Below are 10229 nucleotides of genomic sequence, written 5' to 3'. Positions count from 1 at the left end.
GTATTGCTTCATTCTTTCATCCAAAAAGTGTATATCTATATGAGACAAAGGAATAATTGATGTCAAATCAATTCTAATATTCCTATCTTATACACTACGAACTCAAATTTAAAATGCTGTAATGCTCAGTGGTCCGACTTGAAAATAGCAATTCTGCCTAGGAAAACCTATCTGCAAATTCCCAACACAGTGTAGAGAAGGAATCCTTGCTATCCTTCACTACTTTTATCATCTCCCCGTCCTGTGCAGTCACTGCATAGAAGAAATGCTGAGGATTCTGTGCTGGCTTCAAATGAAGTGTGAAGTTAATGAAGTTGCTGTAGCAAAAATCTATTTTTTTTTTCCTGACAATGCCAGGGACAGACTCAAATTTGATTCTTGGATAAAGAAAACTCTTAATATGCCTTTTACTTAATTCAGTACATTAATAAAAAAAAATTAAAATCACTTTGATGGTTAATTTGCACCTACCTCAAATTATCAGGTTTTCCTTTCTATCAAGTTTTTGCTGTGATGAACCTTCTTTAACACCTAAAAGCATTTAGAGAAAATGTCTGTTAAATTCATTAAACCTTGGTACTCCATAATTGTGAATCTCTTCACATTAATTGTTCCTTTCAGATGGATGATGTTCTACCCATGAATACAAGCCTTTGAAGTAATTTTACAGTCATGATGCAAGGTTTAAAAATTATTATGCTTTTCATAACTGCAAAATTCATATTTTGATGAGACAATTCTGCTTGTATTCTCTCACAGGATTTAGTTAAAATATGAAAAGAGGAAGAAGACCTTACAGATAACATCATGCATGTAATGACACATCAGTTAGTTAATCTTGAGGTGCTTTGGGTAGAAAAATGCCTTGTTTTCACTATAAACAACACTAAAGTTTTCACACAGAAATCCTTAGTATATTTGGTATTGATCACTAAAAACAAATAAACAACACTACATTTACAGCAGCTGATGAGACATTTGCAAGCTTTATAATGAAAAGACACACACAAAGTGTTCCCTGCATGGAGCAACATTTTTTTTATAAACTCCATTTTCAAAAGTGAATATGTGAGTGCATGCATCTCACAGCATTTTGTGACAGTAAAGATATTTCCAAACTAAACACTTTTGTCCAGAGTTCCAAAAATCATCACTTCATATTAGTACCTTTCATCACAAAATTGAACAAAATTCAGGATATGCAGTGCTAACAACAAAGAGAAGCCGAACATCTTATCACAAGGCTCTGTTTACAGAAAGATAACAGGCATGCTTTAGAGAGAAAATGAATGAATGTTCTGAAAACTTTCACATATAAGGGACTCTGAGAAGTAAGTCTTATTGGTTCTTTAAATTCTGAAAACCTGTGTAGCAGGTCTGAAAACCTGAAAATCTGCATAGCAAAATTTGAATAGAATTGCCAGGTGGCATACTTTCAGCTTTAACTTTCTAATTTTGATTTTAATATTTTTATACAATTTAAATTTCATTTATGTGAAATTTTGCTCTCTGGTGTTTTTAGAAAAATTCCATTTAGATGCAAAAGAACATTCAGCCACAAAAACTGCATGTGGCTAAAAATAAATTGGAATCAAGTTTTGAAAGAAACAAACCTATTAGCAGCCCAGTGATGCACAGTATTATGTATTTAAAGTGTAAATTTTACAAAGACATGAAAGTAATCTAGATAATATTCATATAAATCTTCCTTTGTGAAGCCTACTCAAAAATCCTAATATTTAACACTGAAATGTCTCAAAGTGCTTTTTTGAACTCCAGAAAACTAGAGTTAATACAAAACATCAGTGTCCTGGCACATTTACTACTAGATAGATAAATATTTTAAAAGTGATAACTGCAGATGCAAATAAAGGTGGAAAGGATTATTAAACTTTGGAATAGCTGCCCAGGAAGGTGGTGGAGACACAATCTCTGAAGGTGTTCAAGAAACCACTGGATGTGACACCGAGTGCTATGCTCTAGTTGATAACGTGGTGATCAGTTAAAGATTGGACTTGATGGTCTTTTCCAACCATAATGATTCTGTGATTGTGATCTCCTGTATTCACATGCTGATTAATAGTAAAGCTGCATTAATCTAAATTTCCAGAACACCTTGTGTACTTTCTCTAACATGAAGCTAATCCAAATTCTTACTTTTGCTTCCAAAGAATTTCCAGAAGTCTGCTCTATGTCTTTGATCTTCTCTACCTTTACAAATAGTGACAGGTACTTTTTCTTGTCTATCCAACCAAAGCAGAACTTAAATTAGCCTCTTCCATAACATTTCTTCACAGATGGTGCTACAGTGTCTCTGGGGACCAGCAGCACATTCATTCTCGCTGCTCTGGCACACACATTTCCCTGTGGTTGACCAAGGAAACTGGAAACTTTCCAGATAGCATCCCACAGTTTAATCTGGATACGCAGTGGACAAGTCAGTGATGCCTAAGACTGCAAAAGAAAGTAAAAATTGTCACCTTTTTTTAAGGGCAGCATGAGGTCAGGGAATGGTGCATTTTGTGGGAATCACACTCAGAAATCTTCAGAGCAATTTCTTTAAAGTGATTAGGAAAACTAATGGAGTAGAATATGTATGGGGATTTCATCCTGCTTATCAGCAGAGACAGTATTGTCACTTTGGGATTAAGCCCTAATAATGAGTAAATACACAGAGCACATTAACCAGGTATCTAATTATCACTAGCTAGAGAAAAATGCCATTTGCAGAGTGACAAGCATCAAAAAGCTGAATAGAAGAGATGTTAATTTAGTGATTTGAAAGACAGTGAGCAAGTTTGAAAGCTGGACATAATATAACCATGTAGACACAGCATCTGTTCAACCTAAGTAACACAACAGTAATAGCATGTGTGACAAGGTGAGAAAAATCCATTCGGCAAGGGCTAGACCTATTCGGAGGAAGTTATTGGACAACATCCAAGGATAGCAAGTTAACAGCTTCACACTTATTTTCCTCATGGTACAAAAGCATTACAATAATTCATAAGACAGATGGTTTCAGAGCAGAACAATTAGAGGGGAGAGAGAGGAGCCCTGTCTGAGCTCACAGGTTTGACTACATGAGCCAGAAGAAGGGCTGGCAAGAAGAGCTAGAGAGGATGGAAGTTATTTGCCAAAATGCAGGTAACAAACTGCTAAGAGAGCATGAAAACTACACAAGAGGTTTCTATCACTTGTTTGCAGCCAAAGCCAGTAACATATCTTCCCCATCCTTAGCACTTCTATATTCTTCTGCGAGCCAAATTTCATAAGGGAATTTATCAGGCTGGTAGATTCACCTAATCAGTTCCGAAGCACCTATTGATCCCAGGTTTTCAAGGGAAGCACTTTTAGCTCTCTCTGGGATAGCACTAAAGATAGGTAAGGAAATCCTGGCAAGAAATTGCAGAGGCTGTTTACATGTCAGAAACTATCTGTGAAGAAAATCAGAATTAACAGGGATTTTTTAAATAAATATAAGAATTTATTTGAGCTAATGGAAAAAATCCCAGTGCAAAGATCCACAAAGAATATTTCTCAAAGACACAGAAAACGATTTTTAAACTTTTTTCCTCTCTGCCCTCTAATTAGCAGAGAAATGTCTAATAAAAACAAGTCAGAAATTGATGTTGGCTAGCCCTGGCCACTGGCCTTAACTAGACAAGTTGGTTGTCTCTTCTTTCTTTACAAAGGAAGCACAGCATATTGATCATGTTATTAAGATTATTATCTCTCCTAGAGGTAAAATCTAGATCATTATACAAAAGTTTTAAAAACACTGACATGAATGTAACAAGAATATAGACAGAATGGAAGAGACAATCCTCCAAAAACTTAATGACTACTTAGTAAAGCTTTGTTACTCAAAGATTACTCAGTCTAATATCCTATGACTGTATCTTTAGATTATTTTTTTTCCCAGCTTTATAGCCATGCAAAGAGGTAGCTAATTTCTGTACTGACTCAGGAAACACAAAGTGGGAGACCTAGTTTTATGTATTTTTGTTTGCTTATCTTGATACTGGGGGAACATACAGCAGTTTAGAGTTCAAGAAGAAATGTCAGTTTTGCAAAGTAGTTCCAGAAACTAAGAAAAGTTTGAGATTACTTAGCAGCTTCTTGAAGAGGTGAAGAAACTTCTGAGATTTTTTTTACAAAGTTTGCTAAGATCAAGCTCAACTAAAGATTCAAAATCTTCCTTTTCTTTAGTGCTTTTCTTAATAGGCTTCCTTGTATTTGAAGTAAGGGACATTTAGGATGCAACCAGTTTTTCTGTTCTCTGGCATTTAACATCACTGGGACCATCTCTCTAAACTAACCTGTCAAAAAACTCCAAAACCAAAAACAAATCAGAAGAAAAATTAGATGTTCTCAGGAAATACCAAGCAGACATGATTTAAATCATAACTGAAAATGGCTACATTAAAGGAAAATATACCAAAAACATGCAGTAGAACATTTAGTGGAGTTTAGTACTATTTTATAAAGTCATAGGATCCTTTATGGTGGAAAGCCTTGCCAAAGGTGGGTAGACAATGCTTTGTCTCGCTCCATAAGGGACACAGCACACCTGGACAGTTCTGGGTACGGTGCTGCTGCAGCTCTGCCCACAAGTTGTAAAGAATTATGTTATCTAAACTCTAGCTCTGGGCTGATACTCAATATTTAGGGATATTCATGAATTTCATGAGAGAGAAGGAAAATAACCCACGAACAAGAAAAAATTCTTTAGTTTGAACAGGTGAGTCAGTGCACATTCTGGATGAGAAGCAGAGAGGTGTTTCTGTTTTAGTTGAGGCAGAATGAGGAAGGAAAATGCAATAGACTAAGGTCACTTTGCTGCATCTAAGACAGCAAGAAACCTATGCCCATGTCTGCTGCTATAGATTTTAGGATGGCAAACTTGAATTTCATTCAGAGATTGCTTCTTAACTTGTATCTATTAAAATGCTGTGGTTTCAGCTAAATGCTGTGGTTCCATTCCCACATTAATACAGTACAAAATAAACATTACAAAAATATTGGTTATCTACCTTTCCACCTAATACAGCTTCTCCTTCCTTCCACCTTACCCAGCAATAGTAACAAAATGTACGAAAAAGGTCAAAGGAATCAATTCAGAGGATGAAAGTAATGTCAATAATTTTTTTTTATGGATAAGTTTTACTCTGAACATATCTAATTTTTCTCAGATGTTTAAGGTTAAAACTACAGTATAAGTAATATTGAATCAGATGTTAGAAATCCATGCCAATCTGCAAAAGAAAATTAAAAAATAAATCTAAAGCAATTTTAGAGGCTTTAGTTTCTAAGATTAGAGGTAAGCCCTGATACATACGGAAGAAAAACAGAAGGATTATTTCTCAATAAAAATCAATCCCATGGGAAAAAAACCAAACAAACAAATAAAAAAACCCACACATGCACATATTTTCTACAACTTTCTCTGAATATTTAATCTTTTCATATGAGAATCAGTCAGAAGCAAAGAGGAAAGTCTTCAAGATTGTTGACAAAATGGAAAGAAACAAACTAAGCATACAAGCACTATTATATTAAGGCTCAAATTCTTACATTTACATTGAGAGATTTAAAAATAAGAAAAAAAAGTTGGATAAAAGATTAAGTAAGAGATTTAAATAGACAGTAGGTTTGTATACAAATTATGGCTTGTGAAATCCATTCATATAGTCTTAGGATCAAGGGCAGATTAGTTCATTGAAAAACCAAACCAACCAAACAGAAAACCTCTAGCGAACTGCAAGTAGAGGTAATAATATTTCCTTGCAGGGCTTTGTCCCCCATCCTCTCCCCTTTTTCTCTAGGGATAAGACAATACTCTGAATATAGATTTCACAGCACAGAAACACAAGTAAATTACTCAAGGCACTATGTGCCCTTTGATATGCTACTGCACATTGCAATTGATAGTCACAGAAAATGTCACAGACTGTTGAGGACGATTTAGGAAATCTAAAGGACAGCATTTGCTTCTTATCACGCTTTCCTGTTCTCCTCAATATAAAACATAGTGAGACATCCTGATGTACCAGCTTCTTTTTTTTCTTTTTTTTTTTTTTTTAATGCTGAAAGAAAGAAGATGGCAGCAGTTAAAAGCTGAGAAAAGGAGAACAGTTTGGAGAAGGTTCTTACCCACCAGAACTCCACAATCCATTGTCCATTCAGCTTAGCCACTGTGATTTCAGGTGGCCTGACCAACATCAGCAACACTGGGCAATCAGAAAAATAGTATTCTGCTTACTCAGGAAGAATCAAGACTTATAAATCCATTTTTATGAAGAGTTTTCCTTCACCTATGTATTCATCATAAATAAATAATATATATTTTATTATTGCATATAGTCATTTAGTCCATGATCAAAAGGATATTTTTCTGTATCTAAGGTAAATTCATCAAAGATTAAACTTGAAAAAAGCTTGATTTGGTGTCTTGATGCACTGTTTACCTAGATTTTATTCATGAATGCCCCTCTCTCTTTTTACAATTTCCTTTCTTTTGCCAGACACATAGCAACATTCACAAGAGATGCTCTTCCACTAATTAATAACAGAAATTTCTTCACCTATCACTCACAAAAATGTTAATTAAAATTAGTAGTAACAGAGGACCTGTGTATACGTGTGTATTTGATTAGTTGTACTGGAAGGAGCTAATTAGTGCCAAATAAAGTGCATCCAGTAAGGTCCTCCACATGCTTAGATTGATCTTTTTGACCAACAACAGATGCACAGGAAGCCAGAAGGTCAGTGGTCAGATGCATAGGGGTTGTTAAAGGAGCAGCTGTCAAGGTCCAATGATCATGCCATTTTGGGAAAGCTGGAAAATCTCTCCCAAGAGAATGAAGTGTTGGGAAAAGGGCTGCAAGTAGGGACAGAGTCCCTTAAATTTGAGAGTTAGAACTGTAACTCGACAGCTGGTACAGCAGCCTGTGCACCAGCCATGGTGCCTGCCTGTGGAGAGCTCCTAACCAGCCTCTTGGCCTTACAACATGTCAGGCATGTGGTTCTACTTCAGGAGAGACTGGAATTTTCTCCAGAGGCTTTTGGAGCATTTATTAGAGGGAAAATTTTAGTATAAACTACAACTGATAAAGCAAAAAAAAAAAACCAAAAAAAAAAAAAAAAAAAAAAAAAAACCCAAAAAAGAAACCCCCCCAAAAAAAAAAAAAAAAACAAAACAAAAAACCTAAACCAAAAAACCCAAAAACCGAAAAAGAAGAAAGCTGAGGTTGACTGTGGAGCATCAGTGTAAAAGGTAATCAAACATGCTGGGCAGTCATATCAAGACATTTCCAAGATTTCCACTCACTGCTTGTGGATATTGCCAGCACTTCACCCTTCTGGTGATGATGGTCTGCCTTGACTGCATGGATTCCTGGCAGTGTGTCAGCAAATGGTAGGACACCTCAGAAAAATAGCACTGTAAGAACAACAGCAAAAAAAAAAAAACAAATCCCAAACAAACAAACAAAGAGAAGAAACTTTCCTTTAAAAACAGTAAGAAAAATCTGCATTCATTTACCATAGAAGATTATATCATCATTACCCATATCACTCTAAATCAGTCTCCAATACTCTCTCTGTATTATCTATATACAGCCATATTTTTCAAGAAATATAAATATTTAGGGTAATGAAGGTACATTCTCTATTCCATCATGATTCCAACATAAGTGATCAGATAAAAATACAATTCCAGAATATAAGTAACATATGTTGTTATGCTGGTTTTGGCAGGGGTAGACTTATTCTTCTTCCCGGTGGCTAATATGGGTCTGTGTGTTTTTGATTTGTGCTGAACACAATATCAATAATGAAGAGACATTTTTGTTATTTCTGAGCAGGGCTTACAGAGAGCCAATCCCTGTTCTGGATTTTTGTACTGTCACACTGTCAGAGAAGTTGGGAGTGCATGGGAGGTTGGGAGGAGACAGAGCCAGGACAGGTGACCCAAACTGACCAAAGGGATATTCCAGACTATATGGTATCATGCTCAGTGTATAAAGTGGGGAAGTGTATAAAGTGGGGAAGAAGGGGAGTAACATTTGGAGTGATGGCATTTGTCTTCCCAAGTCACCATTACACTTGATGAGGCCGTGCTCTCCTGGAGATGGTTCAACAGCTGCCTGCTCATGGGAAGCAGTGAATGAATTCCTTGTTTTGCTCTGTATGTGTGGCTTTGCTTTCCCTATTAAACTGTCTTTATCTAAACCCAGAGGTTTTCCAGCTTTTACCCTTCTGATTCTTTCCTTGGTCCTGCTGGAGAATGGCTGGGGTTAAAGCACGACAGCAGTAAAAAGCATTCAAGGCTAAGGCCATAGTTTCAGCATCATTTTAAACCAATCTGAGTGCTGACAAATAGGTCAGTTCCCACTGACCCACCTCTAGTTTTCTTCTCTCTGTAGCTTACACAGTTTAAAGATGAAGCAAAGTAACACAGTCAACTCACTAAAACCCAACATTTCTTTCCATTCTGATGAAACTGATTATTGTATTTCTTGATCTAAATCTATGCAACCTTTTGAAGAAGAAAAATGGCAGAAATGGCAGAACCGCCTTTTGGAACTTGACCAAACTTAAACATTCTTAAAGCAATCAGGAGTCTTCAGCATTACAATATAAATTTTAGAAATGTTAGTGGGATTTTAACATCTGAATTTATTGTAGAATTGCTTATGTATGTGTACTGACACTGTGTTAAACCATACATTGCGGATACATTTCAAAATATTTTGCAGCCTTCTACCTATTTAAAAATCATTATATTTACATTAGTTCAAGTAAATAAAATATAATTTGGCCCATGATGAGCCTAATTTACATTCTTTATAATTATATTTGAAATTACAGCTCAGAAGAGCAGGAAGGAATATAGAGAAATATGCAGTTGAAGGATTTTAGATTGTGAAATATCAATCTGTATAAATATTTCTGTAGAGAGTCCACAGCAGCATTCTCTATCCAAGCAGTTTAGGCAGAAGCAGAAAACATGGCAAACACACCACAGATTTTAATCTTCCAATGCCTTTATGGACCAAATTTTGAAAAGCTAAGAAGTCTCTGTTTCTTCAGTCTTAGATTTCAGAAGCAGAGCTAAAAGGAAATTGTTCTCATTACAGCAAATTAATCAAACTTTGACAAGAAAATGTGCATTTAGTCATTTTTTGCTGCTTGTGAAAAAATCCATTTTCACAAGGAAGGAAATGGAAAAGGAAAGGTTAAAAAAATTCACTCACACAGGGAAGCACCTTCTTAGATTGAACAGAAAACATTTTTCAAATGAAAAATTACAACCAACTGTAAAAATAGTGTAAAATCTTTCATTAAGATAAGAGCTAGAAAGAAAGTACTGTTTGGACAAACCTAAAATACAAGTTCACTTCAATTCTCTCTGAAAGTCAGGTTAATGTAAAGCTTTTAATATCAGTCTAACTTTGGCAGCAGTCAAATACTTTTCAAAAATTGACACATTTATGTCAAAAGAAAGTAAATTATTTTTGCTATTGGTTGGTCCATTCTTGTCAAAATCCAACTAGCTTTCCTTTTCCCTTCATTCTTGGAATGTCATTTCCGCAGTTGTCAGAAGTTAAGCTATATGGATAGAATGAAGTTACTGGAGTTTAAAGCAGATCTTTCTCAAAAAAATAGAGAAAAAAAAATCAAAAAAAGACTCATAAAACCATACCCACACACAGACACAGAAATTTAAACTGTTCACAAAATCATTATGTAACACTGTAAATAATCATCTTCAAGAAAAACATTAGGAGTTTTGATGAAATCCCTATTATAAAAAAACAATTATTAAAAGAGTGATGAAGTGAATAACAAAGGATTAATCAAATCAAAGGGAATTTTATGTACGCGCCAGAATTGTATTTTGTATTGTCTACTAAGTCTTCCTGTCTCTTGGGTTGGCCAAGAGAAGTGTTAGGAGAAAAATGGATCCATCACACTTTCTTCTCACTTCCGATAGAGCTACCAGTTGTTAGAAGATGATTCTCCATCAGCACAGGTATAACCAGTTCTAGGGATGGAGACAGTAAGATTCAATCCCAATAATGGACAGGTAGGTAGAGTCTCCTGCAGGAAAATTATTAATAAAAACATGCAATAATTGTGTTGTACTGAATGTGTACTACTACTAAAAATAGCTAAAACCTTTACATGCACAAAGCCAGTTCCTTTGTAGCACAAAAGACATA

At 35.4% G+C, this 10229-nt stretch overlaps 2 long non-coding RNA genes across 9 annotated transcripts in view; both read right to left on the bottom strand.

The window, feature by feature from the left end:
* LOC119697824 overlaps window positions 1–7119 on the bottom strand; it is a 43031-nt gene extending 35912 nt beyond the window's left edge. For 6 of the 8 annotated variants that reach the window (XR_005255948.1, XR_005255944.1, XR_005255949.1 and 3 more), the window contains exons 1-2: window positions 2158–7119; window positions 472–531 (exon numbers count right to left, since the gene is read on the bottom strand). This is a non-coding gene — a long non-coding RNA (uncharacterized LOC119697824). The remainder of the gene's footprint in view (window positions 1–471; window positions 532–2157) is intronic. The other 2 variants (XR_005255945.1, XR_005255946.1) reach the window with 2 other exon arrangements.
* Window positions 7120–8148: 1029 nt separating this feature from the next.
* The window catches only part of LOC119697101, a 105924-nt gene continuing 103843 nt past the window's right edge, over window positions 8149–10229 (bottom strand). The window contains exon 24 of the long non-coding RNA XR_005255729.1: window positions 8149–10107. This is a non-coding gene — a long non-coding RNA (uncharacterized LOC119697101). The remainder of the gene's footprint in view (window positions 10108–10229) is intronic.

The sequence above is a fragment of the Motacilla alba genome, chromosome 2 (assembly GCF_015832195.1).
Source record: "Motacilla alba alba isolate MOTALB_02 chromosome 2, Motacilla_alba_V1.0_pri, whole genome shotgun sequence".
Lineage (NCBI taxonomy): Eukaryota > Metazoa > Chordata > Aves > Passeriformes > Motacillidae > Motacilla > Motacilla alba.
This window is presented reverse-complemented; position numbering and strand designations above follow the sequence as displayed.